This window comes from Rhea americana, unplaced genomic scaffold, assembly GCF_003343005.1.
Source record: "Rhea americana isolate MKP2758 unplaced genomic scaffold, rheAme1 scaffold_13, whole genome shotgun sequence".
NCBI lineage: Eukaryota > Metazoa > Chordata > Aves > Rheiformes > Rheidae > Rhea > Rhea americana.
Window position 1 is genome coordinate 7,803,034 of NW_028185372.1, and position 25,463 is coordinate 7,828,496.

The 25,463-nt window shown below is 38.0% G+C and overlaps 1 long non-coding RNA gene across 2 annotated transcripts in view; it reads left to right on the top strand.

Moving 5' to 3' along the window:
- The first annotated feature begins 262 nt into the window (after window positions 1-262).
- Window positions 263-25,463, top strand: part of LOC146600025 (uncharacterized) — a 43,750-nt gene continuing 18,549 nt past the window's right edge. The window contains exons 1-5 of one of the 2 annotated variants that reach the window (XR_014898389.1): window positions 263-523; window positions 995-1,091; window positions 1,347-1,400; window positions 8,511-8,632; window positions 17,896-18,172. This is a non-coding gene — a long non-coding RNA (uncharacterized LOC146600025). Of the gene's footprint in view, window positions 524-994; window positions 1,092-1,346; window positions 1,401-8,510; window positions 8,633-17,895; window positions 18,173-25,463 lie in introns of those variants that run through there. The other variant, XR_014898390.1, reaches the window with a different exon arrangement.

The window sequence follows — 25,463 nt, forward strand, 5'->3', positions numbered from 1 at the left end:
GCGGGGACACGCGGGGGCGGGAGCGCTGCCGCCCTCCGCCCCCGTCGGTCGCGGCGGGCCTCGCCGAGGCCGGCTCGCCCCGAGCGCCGCCGCGGCCTCTGGAGGCTCCTGTTGGCCGTTAGCCGGCGGCGTCCTGCCGGGCGGCCGCGGGAGCCAGCTGCCCTGCCCGGGTTTCGCAAGGCCGCCCTGGGACTGCGGGAGGCTGGAGCGCACGCCTGGGGGGGCAGCGGGGTTATCGAAAGCAGGCCCTGGAAAAGGCGTTTGTGGAAGGCCGGGTTGCTAGGAAATGGGCCTTAATATAGATCATTAGTGTGGCCCGGGCTGSGCAGGCGCCTGGTCTCCCTGCAGGGTCCCGCTGTGGCTCTCCTTGTGCACCTCTTAACTGAGCGGTCCCGCAATACGGCTTTTGTAAATGGGCCGCAGTAGTGTGCTCTTAAGATACCCTCTTCATTCCAGATTAAATTTTTTTTCAGTTCTCAGATAAGAACATGTTTAAGTGCCACGTCCACAAACTCGCACCACGGTAAGAATGTCGAAGCTTATTTCCCCTCAGGACTGTGTCGCAGATTACTGAAGCATGCCCGAGTTGCTTCCTGCCCCGCTCTTTTGTATTAGGTCTTTGCCCATGTGCTGCTTATGTTATCTTTGGGCTTGAGTGGGATATGAGCTATATTATGTTTTCACTTAAGTGTATATATCCTCACAGTAATATATAGCTTGGCTCAGACAAATGGGGTGTCTAGTCCACTGTCCTGTTTCAGATGCTGGCCAGCCTGAGCTGCTAATGACAATCAGTTGTGAACTTTGGAAAAAGGTGGTGGAAAATAACCTCACGCTTTATGTTTAATGCCAATCTCTGATTGTGTTTGGTTTAGTTTCTGAAGCAATTTAATTTCCCCAACAAAAATACTGTTGCTACTAGCAATATTGTTAATCTTATTGTAACTGCTATACCGCTGCTATATCAATATACCTGAGAATGTTATATATTCAGTACCTCACAGAATGTGAAGCTGGATGGCCACTTCAGAGATCGTTTAGTTCTTCCAGTTGCCTCAAGACAGAACTTATCCTTAGCTTATTTCTGATAGGTATGTATCTAACTTATATTCCTAAAGATATTCAGTATTAAAAATTCTTCCATTTCCCCAGGCAACCTATTACAGTATTTTATAACCACATTGCTGGAAAGCTTTCTTAMGGTCTTTTCTACATTTCCTGTGCTACAATTTAAACTGGTTGCTTCATGTACCCATTCACAATTGACAGTCTTTCTAGCAACCTTATTTTTCCCRTTGGTGGTCTCTGCACTTAGTAGACCTTGTTCTTTCTGTCTTCCCATACAGACTTTTGACTGCTCAAACCCTTCTTAAAATACTGGATCAAATGACATCTGAGGAGTAAGTTTCACAGTTTATTATGAAAAAAATACTTCATCATCCATTTTTTTTTCACTTTTTGTTCTCCCTTCAGATTATGCTTCCAGGTTACATTGATGTAGGATGGCATTTTGAGAATAATGTGTAATTAACAGATTTTAAGTTTGTATGTCTCTGCTTCAGCAGCCTCAAAAAAAAAAAAAATCTGTGTTTGGCAACAAAAGCTTAAGTGGAACCGGACTCCAGCTAGAGAGTCAGCAAAAAGAATGTATGTTTTTCCTCTCATATTTCAGCATATCTTCTGTCTCCTGTAAGATCTCTAGAGTTCTGCTGCTAAATTGGCATTCTCAGCAGTAGACACTCAGCTCTCCCTCCTCCCCCCAGCCAACAGACAGTCTCTTGTGACATTCCCATTCCGAAATCTGATAGCCTGAAGCAATTCCTGATTTATTTCAAGAACTTGTAGAGCAACAACAAAAACCCCCTTCAAATCTGATCTTGTATCAGGCCTCGCTTACACACATGTGATATGTATTGTAGTTCTTCAAGTTCTTTTGTATTTCACAGGCAATTTATGGCCTTAGTGTGAAATGATTTCCACATAGCTGTAGCTGCACAGAAGAACAAAAGATTTTTTTTTGTGCTTAATTTTTATGTATTCACAGAAATTATCATTAATACAGAAGCAACTGAGTTGCTGTATTCAGTATTGTGAGAGCTCTTCTCCTAAGATGTTTGGCCTTCCCAAAGATTTTCTAAGGTTTGGAAAGTGATGACAGCAYGCTTGCCTATATACATAATCTCCTTTGCAGAACCTTCAGCAAACTCTAGATGCATGAAGATATCTCAAAAGTGTAGAGATAGTCTCATGGACAAGCTAAATCCCGTTTTCATACAGCATCAGGGAGYGGGCACAAATCACTCCTGTATTTTCCAACAGCACTGACTGCACCTATAGCATGGATTGTGGGGTATCCCTACCCTCGCAAATGATTGTCATCTACCCTGAATGTGGTTCGTATAAATCTTCTTTCATAGGCAGGACTGAAAGTTTTGGGAAATTATGTTACATCACCCAGTGGCTTAAGTTTTGTTTTTGTTCTTGTGAAACCTAYGTTTTTAATCTGATAGGGGAGTTGTTCATGTTCTAGTGATTTCTGGTTCTGTGTCAGCATCTTCTCTAATAATAAATGCATCATTTTGAATCTCATTGGTGAAGGTGAAACTTGCAACTGTGGTCGTAGACACCCGACCGAAACTTCTGCTGGCAAAAACATGAGAGTCCATAGGAGTGCTAATTGTTTGCACTCCGCCCATGAACTTGTGGCTTGGAATATCAGATAAATTGTCTGGACTGTGATCTTTTAAAACAGACTGTACTTTCTATAGCACACAGAGAATCTAACTTTTCTCATATAACATCATTAAAGACATTTTCTGGTGCAAGCAGGTAAAAACAGGTCAACAGCATTACAGTTTCCATTTCACAGAGTAAGACATTTGGGATCTGAATTAAAGAAAGCATTTAAGCCCTTCGAGTATGTTATGAAGTGCCTTTTCTGCACATGGATGATTTCCTGAAAGACTGTCTCAGTTTAGTTTGATTTACTGTATTGTATTCTTCCCTACAGATACACAATATATTGCTGTATATTACAGTATATATAGGAGGTTATAGTATATAGTGAATTATTATAGGTTGTTGTAGTATAGAGTAGGTTATTATGGTATACTGTAGTGCAAATGCACTACAGTATACTGTATTGATATATAGGTAATAGAAAYACCAGTAATTTCAACAGTTTCAAATACTRGGGAAGATCCAAAATCCCTGCCATTTTTTAAACAATGTTCTTGCAAACCTGCATTTTAATCTGTGTGTTGAATTAGACATTATATCAGATAAGCTAGTGTATTCATTAAATATATTTATTTAATATATTTTTTAATTTAATGTAATTTATAATTATATTTATTATAAATAAATATAAATAAATAGTGAATTCATTAAATATATGAGCCATGAATAAAGGGAAATTAGTTATCAGGAGTTGGAAATTCTTCGAGATATTCATCCGCTCATTAATAGTGCAATCTGTAAGCCGATGCAGTGCTCATTATCAGAGCTGTGTAGGGCATTTCGAAGCTCCTGCACTCCACAGCTGAGATCTGAGTAGGTGGAGCTTGCCTTCGCACTCTGTTCTTTCAGCCCCAGGGAGAAAGGGATAGCTTAGGGATATGGATATGGGCAATACTGCTTGAAGAACATTTGATGACTGACAAAGGTTTTTAGGCCACTGCTTAACTGTAGAAGTAGAAATATTTCTAGAGATGCTATAGAGATTGCTTTAGGATTGAACTCATACTACTGTTTCTGGACCATTTCAGCCTTTCTGTAACAGGCTGGCAGAAAGCCTGCAGTCGGTAACTACTGAATCTTACAATAGCTGTGCCATGGAGAGAAAAAGATCTATTTGAAATGTATTGTCCTTTTAGAATAAGGACATGAACCATCCCAAAGATGCATCATAGATGTGAAGCGGTTCCATGGTCCTGGCTCCATGTGGCTTTGTTAGAGATGGGCCACTGTTAGAACAAGGTTTTCGGGAAAGGTTTTCAGAGTTATGGAGAAATGGAACAGCAGGACCCTTTACTGATAATGGTTCTGACTTGTGATAAATCAGAGACATTTTATGTGAGATGGCTGAATCACAGTATGGAGATTCATCTAGGAGATTCAGTGACAGATACAAACCTCTTCCTGAAGTGATGGTGTTATCTCAGCTTGTGTTACTCTCCTAAACTTGGACTTGCAAGGATGTTCAATGTCCTTATGCTCAAAAAGGATCTCTGTCTTCTGACTTTCTTTAACAGTAAGAAAAGACACATTTTCCCCCCAAGACTGGAGAGGTCAGTCCTTTGGCCTGGGCAGCCAGAATAGTAGCACACTCTTGCACAGAGGCCAGATTCTTGGAAGTCATGAAACCATCATAAAGACCACTGAAGAAGAATGGAGGAGGCAGGTTGGGAGGCAGATGCCAGGCAAATAGATATGTAGCTGCTGGAAGTGATTTAGTGAAGGTCAGAGCATTTTCCCAGCTTTGTAACTTACCAAGTATGAGCTGCCCAGTGGCAGCACAACAGGCTTGGTAATCCATTACTTCTTTGTAAAGGGATATTGGGGGATATTGGTTTTTCACTAGAATACTTAGATGCTTGGAATACATGTGATAAAGTGATAAATGTTCATTGAGCCAAGCAGCCATAAGTTGCAACCAACTAAATGTATGCAACCTGGACAAAAGCAAGTCCACCTGACACCTGATTGCACTGGTTGCACCAAGTGGATGATGCATATGACAACAGGGCTTATCATGATGAATGGGCTGGTGATTGTATCACACCATTCTTTGGCATTGCTGTACTGTGTAGGTTGCTGAAGTATGAGACTCAGGACAAGGTCTTGCAAAATTAAGTCAGGATCTATACGGCTGTAACTACGGGCATCGGCGGTTCAGGAAAGATGTGATTCTTGGAAGAAGTTGTAGAGGTGGTGGTAGCTGACTACTTCCCATGTGATAAGCTTGACAGGGAATTCTYGTTGAAGACATTGCTAGATGTTGAAGAGAACTTGAAGCAATACTTTTGATATGATTACTTCTTGCTTTTCAGGAATAGCAGCACCATGAAGTTGTAGCAGTGCATGTGGAATAGAAAGTACATAGAGCCCASTGAAAAATAATGGCACATCTGATAAAGTGGTTCTGAACTTAGCAATCTGCTTATTTTTCTAGGAGGGGGAAATTGTAAGGCTAGTGTCATGTTAGCTCTCGGCTAAAAACTTTGACTGATGGAACATATTGCTAGGCTGTGTTTTTCCCAAAAGACCATCAGAAAAACGGGGTCTGACCCTCACTGGAGGAGCAAGTCCAAAAATCAGAGAGGTATAGTGAGGGCAGAAAAGTGTAAAGGTTTGTAAATCAAAGAAAGTAAATATGAAATAACAGAACAGAGATAAAATGAAAATACTGAAAAGGGTGAAATTAATCAGACAGCAAAAATGCTTAAGTTAGAATGAGTAATAGAGTGAAATTGCAGCTCACTACAAGGAAGTGCTGACTCAGAGTGGTAGCTGAGATGAGCTGAAGGTGTGAGGGCTTGCTGCAGTCATTTATGCCACTTGCATGAGTGGCCCGTGACTTTAGTATGCTAAAAAGTCTTTGGAGTAATTCTGTATACACAAACCTATTTTATAGACAAACACTTGCGGCCAAATTTCAGGTAGTGAACAAGAAAGTCTAATTAGAAATAGCAAAAGATGATGAGAAAGGGGAGGAAGAGGTCAGGATGAGTGGGATTCTTTTTCTTATTTGGCCACAAAGATTTTTGTGGGTAATATAAACAATAATAAGCATTCTGAAAAATTCAAGTTTTCCATTGCCAAAATCCAGTATTTGGACAAAATAAGATCATATGTGAAAAGCAACCAGCTGAACCTGGATGTGGAGTGAAAGAAGTGTTATTAGCAGTAAGAAAAGGCATTCTGAAAACTCAAAGTCTTTTTCAGCCTCATTTGTTATAGGATGTATATATATACAAACAGCCAATTTAATCTATGTTATATAGAAGTAATTTTGAATTTCTTTCTGATGTTGAACTCTTAAAAAATGTAGGCAATACTTTCTGTTACTTCCAGTGAGCAAGAGAAGAGTCCTAGTCAGATGGATTACGGCTAGCCATGTTTGGACAGGCTATAGCAATGTTCCAGTTCACGCAGAATGAAATCACTTGACATGCCTTTTCAGGTCTTATGATGACCTGAAACAAAAGCACAGATTTTCAAGTGGAGCTCATGYTCTTGGTCCTCAGCAGCAGAGTGTAGCAGGGACAGTGTGGAGGTGCCTGACTCCAGGCTCCAGACTGTGCTTCCACCCTCACACTGTGGGGCTGTCCATCCTCAGGCTAAAACTTGTCTGTGTGGAGGCTGGTAGGAAGTGAAATAACCCTACACACTAAGGACCACTCAGGGACCTCTTCATCCTTCCTTGAAGTGCAAGGCATGTTCTTCATAGAGAGAGCAGGGACTTAGAGCAACACAACTTTAAAGGAACTGCCRCAACTAAAACAGTGTGAGGTACCAGCTAATACAAGATGCTTCCTACCACATGCGTTCCTAGTCACAAAGAGAAGGTGTAATAACAAACAACAATTTTGTGCTTTGAATTGCTGTGTTTGATAGGTGCTAGTTATGTTTTCTARTACTGGAAAGTACTCAGCAGGGTGATTGTGGTATAAGAACCTGTATGCAGTAGAAAATAGCTCAGCTTGACTTGCTTTAAAAATCATAAATTCACTTCCTATCAATTCACACGTAGGACTGCCACCCAGCTTTGGAGGACCTGTTTTAGCATGCTTCTAATAATACAGCTTGTGACTTCTCAATATAACGTGATGAAGACTTGAACAAACAGTGTATATAGTGCCTATAGAGGGACTACAGTCAAACTACAGACAAATCCTTCTTACATTTTTCCTTGCTGTACCTACTGTTAGACAGAAATCAATGCAGTGAAATACCACTTGATTTCCAGGAAGAGAGCTAACAGCCATGATATACATTAAAATGTTTTAAAATGACACATATAATAAAAGAAATCTGGACAGCTTTGTACTTGAAATTTTCTAGTTGAGCTGTTACAAAACACAAAGGGCTGGAGCCTGTTACTACCAGCAAAGGGTGTGGGAGTCATGGGGAAGTAAAATCTCATCAATAAAACTGAAGCCAAGTTCTGGATTAGAGAACTATAGTCAATGCCTTACATTGATTGATGTTATTTAGAGTAGGTAAGAGTATGTGTAGAATAATGTATTCAGTTCTGAGTATTTTACTGTCAGAGAAATGTCAGCAAAAGTGAGTACATTTACGAGAAATCTGATTTAATGAAGGGACRGAAAGAAGAGATGAAAAGGGATGGTTAAAAAGTGGTGGCAAAACTGAGCATGCCAGATGTGTTTGTGTGAGTGTGTCACTAAAAGATATAAGAAGGAATATAGGAATTTGCACGTGAAATTACAGCACAGAAGGGTTGTATATAGATTCAAATAAGTAATGAGATGAAAGAGAACAAAGAAGAATATAGACTTTTGGTAATAATTCCCCATCGTTAAGACATACTAGACTGAAGTATAACTTCCATCAGCTCCATATCTTAAATAATTTAGATCTAGAGTGAATGATATACTTACGTATCTAGGAAATTTATGCTTCTCTGGAAAACAGAAGAAACAATAATGGTTTGTATTATGCAAGTCATATTGGGATTGTGTATCTGGTACAAAGACAGAGGTAAACATTATCTTTGCCACACATACTTCACTACCTTTGAGGAGCTACTTTGCATTTTACATTTTTGATCTTTCTGATTTATATTCTGTTCTCCTTCCTCTGTCTTGCCATTATCCCTTACCATTTATTCAGAATTCTTCCTTCATTTTATCTTCTGTTGCTCTCTTTTTCTCGTTTTCTGTTGCCAAACTTCCTTTACATCTTTTCCTCTTTTCTCTTCTCCCTTTGGCAGTAGTTTAAATACAGCTGTTAAAACGAGTTTTAAATCAGTCYTATAGAATAGCTCCTCCTGAAGTGTTATCTTAGTGAGAAAAGTAACAGGTTAGAGTAATGTATTTGTGTGCAATATTTATACTACTGATCAGATATATAACACAATTTTTCATCTAATTTTGCCAAAACTCTGAAATTSCACAGAGCTGCTTTTCCCTTTGTCTCATCACTTGCAGTAACAAGTACTTTACAGTCAGAATTTAGCAAACAAACGTGATGCTGGTTATGCATAAGGCATAGCAAAATCAAGCCCAGTTTCCCAGTGCTGAAGCTCCTCTGTAGTGCCAATAGCAGTAGAAACTTGCTTTAAGAGAGTAAGCCAGAGAAATAAGAATTATAAGCCTAAAAACATCAACTGCTCTGAGCTAGGAAGCATTGTTTTTGGAGACAAGACCCCAATTTAGAAATCGTCACTGTTACTTGAAATTCTGGTGTGATATATGTAATCAAACCCTAACTTTTCAAGAACAGAATTTTGTATTTGTTGTGATTTGTTTCTATTTTTATTGCAGCACCCAACTGTCCCAGTGTGAACTAGGAGTTCATTGTCCTGCTGTTGTGTAAACATGTGGTAAGATGCAGACCTTCTCCCAGAATCGGGAGTCCTAAGGAAAATGACAGACAAGGGATAGCGGTAAGAGATGTAACACACAAACCAAATGGTTATGGTAAGATAGACTAACGCTCCCTTGGCTATTATACTGCCATAGTCCAGTCCTTCCTTTCTCACTTTTCTGTCCCTTTTCTTTTACCCTCTCTTTCTTTTGTAGTTGGGGCCACTTGTCATTTAGGTTGTAAATACTGACCTAGATGTATTTTGTTTTAATTATTAATTAAGCAGTGGAATAATCTTCTTCAAGGTATGTATGTATTCAAGATCTAGTTCAAGGAATGTTAGTATGAATACATCTTGAAACACATAGGCTTCTCCTATCCATCAGGAATCTTATCAGATTTATTTTTTCTGACTAGATCCCACTARTATTTGCTGCAAAGTTATAGCTATAATATATTATTTGAAATCTGTTATATGACTGTCTGTGGTAATCAAAACAAATTAGAAGGATGATTCATTTGCCAGTGATGGTTGTTCAACAGGAAACATCAACATTTTCATGATCCTGATATTTTATAGTCCTTAACAATATGAATAAATGTATTTCAAAATTGCTGATAAATTCCTGCTGTCAGTCATTAATTGCCTGATAAGCTTGAATCATAAAGTAGTTAGTGATTAGTAAATTATCTTTYGTATGTTTGATTTGATGAAAAATTCTCAGATCATATAAAAGTTCTCCTGTTAGGTTCCTGTCAGCAAGTTCATACTGTGTATTACATGCATGTCAACACATAGCAGCGATGTTATATGCAAATTCTTTTAAATTAAATGTTTGGAAAACATTAGCATACAGTTGGATGATCTCAGTTTTGGATGTGTTGAGTACACTGTTCTCTCATGAGCAGATAGTAGATAATTTGAGTTTTGAGAGGTGAGTAGGACCACAGAGCCTTCAGAGGTCACTTTCAGCCTAAATTATTTTACAATTCTATGGTAATCGTCATTTATCATAGAAGACCAGACTATCAGTCCATGTTCTGTCCTATCTATAWTCTGTATTGGGTTGCTGGAATATATTCCAAATATCTTTTTAGCTCCTTGATGTCTTTTTGATGTTACATTATACATATGTTATTACAAGTATAATTTATGCATCACTGAGAATATGCATACATTCTAGAGACTGAGATAACCATTAATGCCTGGAAATACAGTGATATATTCACAATAAGCATACATCTGTACTGGAGCTATTACATGTTTAGTGTGAGAATGTATTGCACATCTCATTTTTCAAAAAAATAGCCTAAAGTGCCTTTTCYCCCAGCTTCCTAAGAAAAGCTTCCCAAATGTTCAGTAAACTAAGGTCTAAAGTTGCTCTACAGTCTGTCTATAGCTCAGAGTTTCTTCGARCCTTCAGTGTTTTGGGGAATGAACTCATAGTTACTGTCTCTCTGCTTTTCTGCAGTATTTTGTTATGCTCTCCTTTCCTTTCCTCTGTTTCTTTAGCACTTTATTCTTTTTTTTTTCTTTCTTGCTCCACTACATTTCTCTTCTTTGACTCTCCTCTGTGGGTTTTATTCGGTGTTCTCTAGGSCTTGTCTTATAGTCAGAAGGAAAGATTTGGTAAGGTGGGCTGGTATCACAGCCTGCAATTTCTGGGAACCATCACCACAGGCAGAAGTACTAGGAGCAGATACAGAGAGAGAAGAAATGGAAGGCATGATCAATAGGCTACTGCCCGGACGTTGCTCTCTGGGTGCAGAGCTGACAACTGTGGTGTCTGGAACAAAGCATCTGTGGCAAAGAGAGGGACTCAGCCCTTAGGGCCTCCTGAGTTAGGACTCAGTGGCAGCCAGAAACTAGTCCTCACGTACAGATGAGCTATCGACGGTGATGGGATCTTGCCTCCCCTGGGGAGCAGCAGTTCTGGCTCTTGCTGAGTTTCTTCCAGCAAGTTCAACCACTGGTTTAGAAAAGAAAAATACACTCTGACATATAATCCTTGACAAGTTGCTGACCCTTGTATCTGAGGGATGAGAGGAAGCTATTCTCAGCATTCACATAATTCTTTTCTCTATAAGCAGTAATTTTCTACTCATAGCCTTAAAAAAAAGTTTGAGATGTTCAATAGAGAATTTGCTAGGTTGAGGGCAGAAGGTTCAGTCCCAGTTCTATGTATAAAAAGTCCCTTTTGCAGATGATTGAATTCATCCATATCTGGGATGAAGGTAACGATTGTTTAATAATGTGAAGCCTAAACTGTATCCAGCTGATTCTGTGGGGAATTTTGCAGGTAGGAAGAAGTTAATTATCTGAAGCTGGATTCAGATCAAGATTTGGCTTATTAGCTGAAACATTATAGGCTTGATAGCTCTGAAGTGGTGACTGACATACTTTTTTGTATCGTTTATAAGTATGTGCTGTGTTCCTGCTCAAGGAAAAAAACTTTTTGCCTATTTGTTAATGAATTATGCATTTCCTSAGAAAAGAAATGCAATCTAGCATAATGTTCCAACAATTACTGTAAAAAAAATCTTAGCAGATGATTTTCAAGTCCTGCTTTACAATCTTTTAGTGCCTTTTGACATCATGGATGATGACTGTTAGAGGATAAGGTGCCATTAGTAATACTTTATGATTTTTTTTCCTCAAAACTGGTGAGAGTAAACATGGCTAGGTTGTTGTCAGTGTTCTCACTGCTAATAACATAAAATGATCTCGATGGTATGAATATATAGTCAGGAATCTTAGATATTTTTTCTTCATATAAAGCACTAGCTGATTTATTTCCTAAACTGGAAAGTAAAATCAAATCCTAGACCAGCAAAGCCGATGAGGGTTTTGCTGTTGAATTCTGTAGGGTCAGGGTGTTGACTGAGGGATTAAAACTCATCCACTATTAGAAACATAAACTTTTGAGTGTAAATGTGTATTAATCCTAATTCTGATTTCATTTAAATCAATAGGGTTTGCCGTTGAGTTGAATAGCATTTGGCTGGGACTCCCATTGTCAAATTCTGCAGGATTCTGCTGACCTTCAGTACCCCTCTTCATATCTGTGGAAACTAAACACTCAATACCATTGCTTTGTAATGATTGACATGGAATGCTTAGAATATGAATCATCAGAAAAATTATCTTATTTCACCTTTAACTTAYAGCTTGACATAAAACATTAGTTAAAGGATTTTGAAAGTTATAGCCCATACTTCTGGTACCCCTTTCTGAACTTGATACCCCATTCYGAGGTAACTTTACAGAGTTAATAGGAATAGGTTTGTCACTGTGCTCATAAGACAGGCTGCTCCTAGGAAATTAATAAAGAGTAAATATTTATCTGCAGTTACAACAGGAAAGACATTTTGAATTAACTTCATGCATTTGGGATCACTGTGAAAGTATCTCAGACTTCATAAACTTTATAAAACATTGCTATCCAAAAGTAAAGTTATTCAAAGGATCCAATAGCATCCTTTGGGGGCTTTTCTTACGTCGTTAAAGTTAATTGAGGAAAAAAAAAGTGTTCTAGATTATAGAAAAATAGTGTTCTAGAGTAGAGAAGGCCTGTTTCTGGTTGGAGAAATCTTTACTCCAGCTATAATGTTCTTATCCTACGTAATGTGACACATTATACTGTTAATGCAGTGTATCTATGTCGAAAGAGTTTGATCTATAAGTCCTAGTTTTGCAAATCTCATTTTTTCAGATGAGATTAAAACATACAGACACACAGATTGATCTCCCACAGGCAGACAGAATTTTCTGCAAGTAAATTTGATCTATTGTAGGCACAAAAAATATTAAAGCCCAAATAATATTATGTGAAAATTGCCCAGGAGCAAGTGGAGACTGGAAAACAATTTCCTCAGAAAAGCTTAATGTTTAAAAGAGGAACTAGAAAGAAATTCTGATCTCACTGAAGTGATTTTTTCCATTGTCTTTTATGAGGTCAGAATTTCATTTTCAGTTTCCAAAAATGGGCCAGATGGGTAAGTAAGGTCTAACCAAAAATTTAAAGAAATTTCACAGAAACAGATGTCCTTTGCATTTTGAGCCTTTAACACCAGGTTTTTGATTACCGAAAATATCTTGATTTTTGAAAAATATTGATGATAGTACTAGTGCCAAATCCTCATGAAATGAAGCCTGCATGCCATTGTCAAGTGAAATTGGTAAGCAAGAAAAGCAGGACAGGATGCTACTACTCAACTGTCTGACATGCACAGAGCTTGAGAGGAAAGGAAACACTCACAGCAAATCCACTTCCTATTCTAGTCACACCACGGTGCTAAAAAAAGATATATAGATAATAACAGCAAAGCAAGTTTTCTGAAAAGGATCACAATTTTTTGAGTTAAAAAGGAGAAAAAGATAACTAACAGAGATCATTGAAAAGATACGGTGTTCGTGTGACTTTTGTCAACCTTAACACACTTTGGATAGTTCATGACTTTCAGCTTCTACAAGAAAAAGGAAAATATCTTTTATTTTGCCTTACACTAAAAATATAAAAAATTGCATAAAACCCTATCAAATTTCAGCATTTATTATTTCTTGCGGTAAAATCTCTGAGGTTTCCATGCATTTTTGATTACCTTTGTAAAATGGCATATGGCTCACTCTCTTGTGAAAAACAAACACATCTCTCTAATTATTAGTAATATATTGTGTTCATTAGGTAACATCTTTGAATTCTTCTTGCCCATTCTGCATAATAATGCTTGCCTACTTTTGTAAAGTACCTAAGACCTGAGATGACAGTTGTAGGTACATGCTAACATTATATTGTCTAATGTTGGCATGGGAAATCTCATTCTTACAAGGAGATTTGATACTTTTATCATCTTGGTTGGTTGTGATATTACTAGTAGTAGAACGAAATCCTGCCCTGTTCCTCTTGGATACAAGCCATTAAGGCTTCCATGGCAACTAGCCAAGAATTGACATTTAAATGAGGGCTGAAGTGTATCTAAATGAAGGGTTTGAATTTGTGAACCAGACTGTATGAATTTACTGACTTCAGACCTTTCAAAATGCGTAAAATTTTCAGTTTTGGGGACATCTGTTGTTTTGCTAAGCTTGTTCACCAAGCAAACTCCTTTGTGTTCCCCAGTAAGCATGATTAACCATCTGGCAGCTATCTCTAGATCTCGTTTCCCAAACTATAATTTCTTTCCAGTGCTAAGTCTAGTAGGACAACTAGGGGCCTCCACTGGCGTCTACTTTTTTGTTATTTTAAAGAATTACTTCCAGTATTTCTGCCCAATGCTTAGCATCCTTATTTACTTTAGAGTATTTCCAGCAGATGAGGAGGAATATTCTATTTTCCTCACATTCAGCACATTTCCAGAGAATGCCGATGTCTTTTTTTTGGGCTATAATGGAACAAGATACCACTGCAATAATATGTTTCATAATAGGTTTCTTTGATGGTTGCACTTCTTGGTGATCCCAGAGCTCTCTTAGATGCCACTGTTCATCATCTTACCTCTTGTTGCTCAGACTATGCCATTAAAGCACAAGCATAGTCTGGAGAGCCAGTCTGCCCTGAATAGAAGTACTTCAGGTCGTCTCTGCTGCCTATTATGGCTCTGCATTGATGAAAACCAGGTTAACCATGGCCAACAAATACAATTTAAAAAACAAGCAACTACCCCAACTTACAGGAAGAGCAAAATAGTGTTCAACTCTGAGATAATAAGAATTGTTATAAAACAAAAAGCTATTATCCCTAGGTTTTGTCTTGGTTTGGAAGAATGCCAAATTTACACACTATGAGAGCTTGCTAAAGGCTAGCTCTACTTTTAAGCTAGTGCTTTGCATCAGTGAGTAGAGTTCTACAAAATGCCCTCTGGTACCATGTATAACATTTATATTCTAAGCATATGGACCGATATCATTGCAAGGTTGGAAAAGGCAAACTTTCCAAGTGTACTTAGCAGTGTTATGAAACCAATAAAGCCAAGACTCTTAAGAGGGTAGTGTCTAACAGAAGCTGTGTTACGTGGAGGAAATAGGCAGATTATTGTAATTTGTGTTGGATTTTGACATTGAAGGTGTTTGCTGTTAAGGGGGATGAGGACAGTGTTGTATTTCATATTTGTACTGTAATGTCAGCAAAAAGAAAAACTGCTACTTTTCACTATACATTTTTGACCTACTTTCAAGTTGTACCCAGGTAAGATTATTTTAAGAAGTGTTCTTGGCAGTCAAATTACTACATTCACAGTGAAACAATTCTGTTCCAAGGCTAGGAAGTACTGATAAGAAAGAAACAGTAATTTTAATCTAAACTCTGTGGTTAAAGAATTACGGTTGCAGGATGTCTGCTTTTCCAGTCTTTTCATCAGCTGATTCATCTAGATCGGGTATTACCTCAGTTTTGAATAGACTGAAGTCACTGTAGTTTAGAGAGCTAAACAGGGGTTTCTAAATCACTTAAATCTACAGTTAGAGAGGCTATGGGTAGTGTAGCTACATGCTAGACCTCTCTGTATGTGCAGAGAGAAATATAGTGCAGGTTACAGAAGAGACCCTAATAATGTTTGTARCGAAAGTCCAGGGAAGGACCATGGGAACAGATCATGATTTCAAGTCTTTCCAGACTGCAACATTAGCAGATACTTTTTCAGACTGTATTTGGGAAAGGTGGGTGTGAAAGGTCCTGGAGTCCTCAGGGAGCTCATGATTTGGCAGGTGAATTCCCCTTCATAAACACACTCATAACTTGCAGCTCCTGGCATTGTGCCTGTTTCTCTGGTTTGAGAAAGGAGGGATATATTTCCATGTATAAAAGTACCTCTGTCTACCATTCACCTCAAGTAGTTGTTGAGCAGTTGCCACACTTTCTAGTTGGCCTGAAGCCTCAGCCTCTGTGACAGAGAAACTTTTTTTGAAAGCACCAGGGAACATGAAATATACCTTTTTTGTGATTTTTTTTTAATATAAACACTCAAACTACATAGGCGATATTGTTCAAATACAAATCAGAGTTTGTCCTAACGGGAAGGAGAAATATTTGATGAGAAAGATGTTTGTCTTTCTATTTTCACTTTCTAAATTAAATCATTCAAAGCTTGTGAGTACTGGTTATAGTATTTCCTCCTTACTTTTTGTAATGCTTTTCTCTAATACAAGCACTTTTGTAAGCACAGAGGCAAATGTATCTATCACGTAGAAGTAAAAAGTTGTTTTCATCTCCCTGTGACAGTTAAGAACAACTAATGGTCCTCTAGAGAAGAGTAACTGAAAGCCTACAGCAAGAGGAGAAGGCAAAAAAGATTAAGATCAGACTAAAGATTAAAAGGGGATCACAGACTAACTACACTCATACTGTATGTCTGGCAATTACTCTTTAACTACCTTTTTGTTTTTTGTACCTTGATCCTGCAATTCAGTCCACATAGGCAACTGTTTCAGGGCAGTTGTTGGAARCGTATAGACACAGAAACTTCTTTCTGTGGACCGCTGCATCTAGTCATTAGAGCAGAGATGTCCCTTATTTCTGCAAAATGTCTAGAAGACAGTAGATATCAGCTCCCTACTCTACAAAAACATGAGAAAATGTTCAACAACAAAGGCTTAAACAATGCTTAAAAACAAATTAAGAACAAATGCTTAAAATTTGATATAAAATATTTAATCATTCACTTGAAAACAGTAAGTACTTGCTGAATCATAACCTATAAAGATAGCAACTTAAATGAGTAATGATAATATACTTAAGTTCTAAAAGTTGAAAATAACTGATGCTACTTCTAGTGAAGTGCTACTATCAGTAAAGCTACTGGCTATAGTTGTATCTCTGCCTTATCTCCCCAGTTGTGTATATAAGTACTGAAATTTCTTCGAGCTACAGAGATTAGAGTGAGATCCAAGGTCTGTTTGATTTGGTGTCACGTCTGGAAGTAAACTGGTAGGATAGTCGTAATTCAAGAGAGTTAAGAGTGAAAGACTGAAAGGAGACAAATTTAATTTAGGCCTGCTTCAAAATTTCCTGAAGCCACTGGAAAAAGTCTTTTGGGCTTTAATGGSATTATGGAAACCTCAAGAGAAGTAGAATAGAAGAATTCTTACGGCTATTTCAGCCTAACTCAGATGACCTAATGAAGTCTCTTCTATGAACCACTGACCCCAGTTTGTTTTACAGTGTCTCTGAAGCAGGAACGTTGCCTTTTGGAGAAAAAACTTTGTTTTTTCACCTCCAAGAATGTAGATAAAAGCTAAAAAAAGTTTGAAAATTCTAAAAATTTAAAATAAATATTTTTAAAATTTAAAAATTTAAAATAAGTATTAAGGAAAAAAACTTTAAAATGCTTTATAATGCTACTGAAACAGCAAGATTTGGTTTTATAGTAAAATGTATCTTGATTCTCTAGTGACAAAAGACAAATCGTGTTACTAAAAGGCCTGCCTCCACTATCTGCTTTCAATATACAACAGCATCCCAGCAGCTTTACAAATGTTCATTTAAAATTGATTGGAACAGCTGGGACTAAGTAATTTACTGACTTCTGACTGGCCAGTGTGTGCATTTACAGTGACTGCACTGTGGCATATGCAAGAAAAATCCAAGCAGCTGTACTTTTTAACTGGCTGTACTATATCTGTCCTATGCCAAATGCAATCTTTCATTTTAGAAWTTATGTTTAAATCTCTGGCTTCTGAAAATAGTCATGGGAATGAGGTAAGGGGTAAGAGATGCTCTGCATAAGGATTAAAAAGCACTCCATGTAAAAGATCCTTTGAAAGCCTGCAGCTATGTAACTATTTCAGCGACGTGGTTAGCACACACTACAGCATTTGAGGAAGGACATTGACTTCTTAGCTTATGTGCATTGTTGACATGTTTGGAGGAGCACAGGTTGTTACCATTAATTAAAAAATAGTTAATCATTTGAGAAAGCCTAAGGACTTAAGCATTTGCAATTATTCTATTTTATCCACTGCCAAAGTTCAGCCCCTTTGAAGGTAAAATACAGTGACTGTTGAAAAGGACTTATCAGCACTGCCAGGGTACTATGGATCTATATTAAAAATCCATCCTGCAATTCAGGAATGAGACAGATGTATACACAGTGCATACCTGGGGAGGACAGGCAATGTATGTGCAATACATCTCACATTCAGAAATACAACAAAGTTCATGACTTTTATGATTTTTATATGTTAGTTTTGTGGAGAAATGGCAAATTTTACAACATACTGTCAACAAATGTTCTTTCTGATTCACAGATATCAGAAATGGGTGCTTCAGCCTTTCCTTCTCATTCTACAATGGGAGACAGTTACTACTAAGCAGAGTCAGGCCTAAATAACATATCTTCCTTTTACAGCTAGAGGAACTGAAGTAAAGAGATGACAGGGAAGACCACTCCCTTCTACTCTTAAACTTCATTTCCTGCTGAACTGTTCTGCTAATCGTACAGAATGACTGATATAGGGATACCTCCAGTTTGAAGCATTAACTGGAAACAGGCATCCTATTTTCAATTTCAGAAAACTACTAAGGATATGTATAGTTCAGTCAGTAAACCAACTGAGAGCTGTTTGCTGTATGATCTTGACCAAATAATTTCATTTCACTGCTGCTGTTACTCTTGCTCTCTCTGTCTAGCCTAATTATTTAAATATATATATATTATTTATATATTATTTATATATATAGTATATATTATATTATTATATATTGTTTTATAATTAAATTATATAGTTTATATATTATATATTATATATTATTATATTATATATATTAATTTTATATATAGTATACATCTTGGGTATGCAGGATCTATTGATTGTAATGTATTTTCACAGTATGATTGACAATGAGATTTAAGTCTTCACTGTAATTTCCAGGTGCTACTTTGATATAAATAAATAAATATAAATAAATTACACTCGGTCAAATAAGTAGTAACAACTTATGTATAACAGATGTGCAGTAAGGGAATTAGAGTCTAATGGAACAAGAATGAATAGCAAAAGATTTGGCTGCAGCTTGGGAGAGAACAGATGCAGTCTGTTGTCATGTTGGCTTTTGCCACAAGCTGTATTTGTAGTCATGCTGACTGCAAAATGAAAGAATATCTTGCATAATGGAATTTGCTTTTTTTTTCCCCACAAGTCGCACCCTAAATGATTTCTCTTTTATAAATCTCAGGATAGCTTACTGTCACATGCCCCACTTCTCTGCACTCTCATAAAGGTATTTTATTGGTGACTTTCTTAAACTTTTGCTCTAGGCTATTAAGAGTTCTTGCCAGTATGATTTTAATTTTAACTGGATAAGTATTCCCAGAAAGTCAAAACAGTTAGCAAAATCCTGTCACTGTATGACACAGCTGTAGGGTTCTAAACAGTTCACATGTATGCCATATTCCTGAGGTTGTACCTGAACTAGCTATGTTGTGCTGGTCAGTATGAATAGCTGTAAAGATAGACCTCACCTTTTCTTCATGGAAAATTACAGAAGCAAGAAGGCTCCTCTGTGGACTAACAGAGCTAAAAGGATAGAAAACATGGGCAAAAAGGCTTAAACACAGTACTAAGCACTAAGGCTAAGAAAAGTGTTCCTATAAAGTTACTAAAAATCATGAGCCAGGGGCACTGGGTGATGTGAAGATCAGTGTATGTTCAGAGCAGAGAGCAGACAGAAATTCACTAAAAAATGGAGAGTTGCTGTGAGCATAACACAGGGAAGAGAAGGAATAAAAGCTCCTCAGGCTCTGCCTGGAGAGCAGATTCCCTATCTGTGGATGCAGGAACTGGTACTACATTCTGACATTTGTTTCTTTTGCATGCAGGAAGCACAACCCTACATATTTTCTTAAAAAATAATCATGCTGCTTCCTTTTGTGAAGGTCTTATTCTTACTTATTTGCTAGTCATTTGTGATCCAGTGGCAATAGTTGCTTGTACAACTGCTGTGAAAACCTGCTTGAAGCTCTTGGCTTAGCTCAAATCACACAGCGGGCTTTACCTTGGAAACATTATGTTCAGTTCCTTCCTTCCTCCTTTGCTACAGCTGTCCGGAGTCCCTCCATACGGACACACAGGACACAGAACATAAGACGTGGTCGTCCTTCCCCCCATTTTGTTGCTCTGCTGTTCCATTGTAGTGATCTAGGCTCTGCTGTTTCCTCTTTGCAAATAGTTAGGTTGGTAATTGTAAGCCTCAGGAAGCAAGCTCTGGTTTAAAAGTAATTTATTTTATTTACAATCCATTGATAAGTTCACTGAAATAAGTGAAAGTAAAATCAAATTCTTTATAAAGCAGTGGTCATTTTCAGAGTACACAGCTGGATTTAATTGGTGCATCTGGGATGGCTGTTTTTGTTTTCCTAGAGTTTCAATATTCAGCTAACACTCCTTTCCCATTAAAAACAAGAAAAACCACATAACCAAGTACTTTTACTCAGTGGTTTCTTACTTACCAAACAGAAAAGACAGCAGGCAGTGGGAAACCTGCCCAGGAAGACTGGCTAATCAGCACAGAAATGTAATGATTACAGACTGAAAGCTTAGTACAAAAAAAAGTGCATGATCAATTCTGTGTCTTTACACTCAGGTGGTACACCATACCCTGATGTATGGGAAATAAGTACAGGGATGTTGTGACATGACTGTTTGAGTGTTCATATTATGCAGTAGGTTATTGTTTATAATCATGCATTGCATTACTGTGTGTTCGTGGTATTGAAGAGTTGAGATTGTTTATCCTACCATGTACCTAATATTTGAAAAACTGGAGGATCAGTGCTGACTACTTTCAAAGATTTAATGTAAACAGAAAACAAGAATACTCCCATCAGCCAAATTCAGGCTTTTGAATAAGTCTGGATGGCTGCCAAATAAAAAATGTCACTAGGATCTTTTTCTCTCTAAAAATTCCCTCTTGAGCTGAGCTATAATTTCTATTATGAAAAAATATTTAGGATGAGCTTCAGAATAGGTTTCTCAGACTGACTGTAGGATTGCCATTGTTAGTAGATGTGCTTGAAAGGAAGTAGTTCACACCATTAGCTGTGTTTATTTGAAGATCCTAGATAAAGAAAGCATTTTAACACATATCTCTGATGTCTCTGAGCCTCAGGCAGCTGAGGCTTAAAATTTTTGTTGGAGATTATTTGGAATAGAAAAGTCAACACTTAGCCAACAGGAAAAAAGCAAAACTTTGTTGTGTGGAATGCAGAATTGTCACACTCTTGCTAACGTGGAGGAATGTGCAGGGATGTGATAATTCACTTGATGATCTGGCAGACTTGAAAAGAGGAGTCAGATGATAAGTAAAAATTGTACTCATTTTGGGGGATATTCAGAAAAGACCTGAACTGAGTATGAACAAGGTTAGTGGAAAGAAGAAAGCATAGGGGCTTTAGGCACATTTTAAATCCAGGATAATTTAAATAACCACTTGAAACAATTCATATTTCTTAGTTTGAACTGACATTCTCTTAGCCCAACATTTGGGATACTACACTAATATTATGGATTTCAAAATATTAAACATGCAAGTTACACTAGTATGCATTATATTTTCATGATTGCATATCTGAGTGGCACACTAATACATGAAACTTTTCTGAGTGACTGCTGGCTGAAATACAGTATATCAGTAAGAGCTGAATTCATGCRCTTTTCAGTGGCCTGCATGATTTAAGTTGGTGATTTTGGTTCAGTTCACACAAGGTACTTGTAAACATTCTTGGAAATGACTTTTTATTTTTTTAAAGACAAGTCAAAGAAAGGAATTAAGAAATCTGTGATTTAGATTTTACTGCAAGAGTTTTCATTTGGTACAAACCAAGAAAATTACAATCTACCCTCCTTCCCCCAGTGCTTTCCTGTGGCTAATCTGTACATACAGCTCCATGTTCCTAAGCACTGGTAACCCACTGTCTGGCTTGGGTGAAAATAGTGTGCCATTTTCACTTTGGTGAAAGTGTGCTTATCAAGCGGTGCTGTGCAGGAAAGACTGTGATGACTTCTTATACTGTATTTGGTGTCCCTCCTTCTGGAAGTACTGGAAGAGAAGTGGCATTTTGATTTTTATCAGCTAGGAAAACATGAAACAAGACTTTTCTTGGTGAGAGTGGCTGCAGCTCTCTTATGAGGTAACAGTCACTGCTCAGTGACTATTGCAAAAAACCTTTTGTTGGTATTATATGATGGCTTCAGGCAGAGTTCAAAAAACCTGTCAGGGTTCACAAAACAAGTGCAGCTGGAACACGCTGTTTACACATTAGCTTGTTTAATTGCTTTTCTCTCGTTATGGATGACAGAGTGGAATTGCATCTAAAATCTCTGGCTCTGCTCTTCCATCCTCCAAGGAGATCAAGGAGACAAAGAGGAGAAAGAGCTAGTCTCAGCTGGCAGATAACTTATCCATTGCAGCTCTTGGCTTTTCCTAGCCCAGACAGAAATGACACAATATGACTACTACTATGAAGGTTGTCATTTAATATTCCTTAAGATAAAGCTTCTTTCTGGGTCCCATACTACTGCTTTAGGGCTACAGTCCTTACTGAGATCCCTGGAGTCCTGTGCGAACTGTCCATAGCCATGGGTGATACTGCTTTTCAAACTATTGGTACAACACTGTGACTACTTTGCAGCTGAGCTGCTTTAGCTGACTGGCCACAGGGGCTTTTGACCAAGAACAAATGTAGGCCAGTGGCCAGGATCTGCTGTCAGACTACCTCTTTGCATTATGTCCAGAGAGGAGCCATTTATAATCTTTATTTTTCAGCCCTTAATTATGTCCTGTATTTCTCCACCTGATTATCATGAATACTGAATACGCACATAACGAAGTTCCACTAAGGTCAGTGTCTAATCTTCCTGCCTTAGTTTCCTTATATGTAACATTGGGATAATACTACTTACTAACCTACTGTAAGGCTGCAGTAGTAGAGTGCTTACAGGTGCTAAATTTCTTTAGAATATATTAAAAAAATCCTCCACCTGAATACAAAATCTCCCTAGATTTTGGCAACCAGGTGCTATCCTCACATAAAGGCTGAGAAGAGAATGAAACCTCTGTGAAGATGGACCATCTTCCTGTTTACCACATTGCCAGGGTGCACCAGAAGCATGCGAAAGAAACGGGTGCTTGCTTTTTCCATTTGATAAAGAGCTTATACAGGTTCTTGCCACAACTAAACAGACTGTTTTTGACACTTGTCTGGCATGTGCTTATCTTAGTATACATATTAACATTGAAAACTGATGTTGATAGATGTGGCAGTATTGATGTCAAATGAAAATTCCCTTGTGAAAAAGAATTCTGAAAAGTGTTTCTTGCTGTTGTAAGTCAGGAGATTTAGGGCCTCACAATTACCCCAGATAAGGAGGTGGTGTCTGAAGTCTCCACCTCCACTCGTAGGAAAGGAGTAATTTAGCTGCAAGTCCTGACACATTGTTACTTGCATAATCTTTCTCTGAAACCAAATATTGCAAGCTCTGAATCAAGAATAGTGTAAGGGAGGCTTGAGTTACACTTTTAAAGTGTTTGTAAGCAGACTTGCAGCATTTAATGAAGTGTACAGTAGGCATGTATCTAAGAGTGAAAACAGTAAAATCCTGATGTAAACTCATTGGGCATTAAAAAAAAAAGCAGAATACAAGAAAGCAGAAGCAGAGCAAGGGCACAAATTGCTCCTCATGGCCTATGCCACTGAGGAGTCACTACATTTTGGAGTGGAAATTTCCATGTGTATTAATTGTCATGAACCCTTTTAGTGGGCATGGATGTGTGTCTCATGAAGGAACATAAGTGATGGCAGAGTAGGGGCATATTTCCTAACATACATCTTTGAACTCACAAAGAAAATAAGATGGAAAATAATTTATAAGGAAATAAGTCACTTAAAAATGTTTAACTGAAAGACCCAAGGGACAATGACAAAGTTCAAGTTGCTTCAGTTTGTAGTTTCTAGCGCATACTGAAAAAATGCCCAGCTCAACGATGGAAAGAAAATCTCTGTGAGGCAAATCAGAACATAGTGAACAGTGGGGAAAAACATTAGACACTTTTACAGAAGAGGTCAAAGTGCAAAAATATTTTTAGAATTTCAAGTATTAGAATTTTTAAAAACATTCAACTGCTTCCTGATAAATTCCCTATACAGAATGTCTCACTGGATCRACAGCAGAAGGGTGAATGAACCTTTCGGAAGCTCTAGACATCCAGATTAGAACAAAGTACAGCTGACTGGTGCTAAAAGTTGGACAGAATGGGAGGAAAAGCCTCTCCATGGGGTTACTTTCTCATTTAACAGTTTGGTGTAGCTGTTCTTGGTAGTAAATCTCTGCCTGAGTTCCCAGAATCTACTACCAAGAGTCACTTCAAAAACAGGATATGATTGGCAAATTTTAGAAACTGAAAATGCAATCTGTGGAACTCTGCATATTTAGAACAACATTTGTTTAGACTTTATATTTTTATTGTGCTTTTCCTTCATCAGATGATGTTTACTTTCAACTTCCATGTTCACATGATACAGTCCCATTTCTTTTCAATCATTTAAGTTCAGCCAAGTATTCATGCACTGTGGGAAGGCCTCCTTTCACAGTTTTCAGTATATATCCAAAGCTGCTTTCAGCTCAGTTGACAAGGTGAAATTATAGCTGAAGTCTGTGGCTTTGGGAGTAGCAGGTGATGTGTCTCCAACTGTCTTCCTTCTCTAGTCCTCTTCCCAAGATAATCATCCTAATCTGATCTTGCTGGGGAGGGCTAAGGTTCTGGGGTCCTTTCAAGGGGTGACAATGGATACAGAGAAACACTGGGAAGGCTGCATGGATGGGTGCAGACAGCATCCCACTGCTGCTGTGCAATACAAGGAGCTCCTCCGACACCCTTCTTTTGAAGGATGTGAATCTACCACCATCCCACACACACAGCACAGAAACACATGGAAAGGTGCAGGAAGACACATGCACACAGAGCCAAGTACACATCTTGGACAGTTATGAACAATCCCTTGACTCTACAGGTTCCTCCTGGCATTTGCAGAGAGGCAGAAGGTAACACCATCATGCCAAATAGCTCTGTAGCACAGTGAAATGGAGAATGGGAAGTTACTGCAGGAGGCTGTATTGTACCTGTATGCAGATCTTATTAGGCTCAGTAGCAGTGCACAAGGTAGACCATTGACAGTGTTGCTTAGCAGGCAGGGAGCACTTGGGCTTTAGGAGCCTGGAGTTTATTTCTTGGCTCCTTATCAACATCAAGTACTAATCACTGCCTCCGGTTAGACTTGTCTTTGATTACTTGACACATGACAGCCCCGTGTCTAAATTGTCTCCAGTAGCAATATTAAGCTCTTCCATCAACAGGGACAGCACAGGAAAAAATATTTGCTTTCTCTGAAACTAAGGAACAGTGGGAAATCCTATGAAGATAATGAAAGAAAAAAATCCAGTTTTAGAATACAAAGGTGTAATAACCTATAGTTTCAATACTCTGTCTTCTTCACAGTCATTATTAAACTGCAGATGCAGGAAAATGGGTGTGATGAAGGATGATGAGAGTATGATGAGATGAACTCTTATAGCCCAAGTAGAATTATTTGAAAAGCTGTGTGACCTCAAAGTGGTCATTACAATGCTCCTGATGTTGTACAGTGAAAAATCATACGGGATGTGTAAATTCCCATTTTGTGATAGTACAAGACTGCAGTGTATCTGAGGTGAAGGGGCAGTGATGGCTTTTTAAAAAATGCTCTATTAAGACTGAATAAAATTCAGAGGATTTAACTTCCTCTTCAGATATTCATACCAGAAGATTAGGTACCACTGCTTATCAATAAGGCAGCCTTTTAAAGATCCCCATAATATTAGATGACCTTTTGTTTTACATGTGAATATTTTTCTATGTTATAAATAATGGAATAGTGAAAAC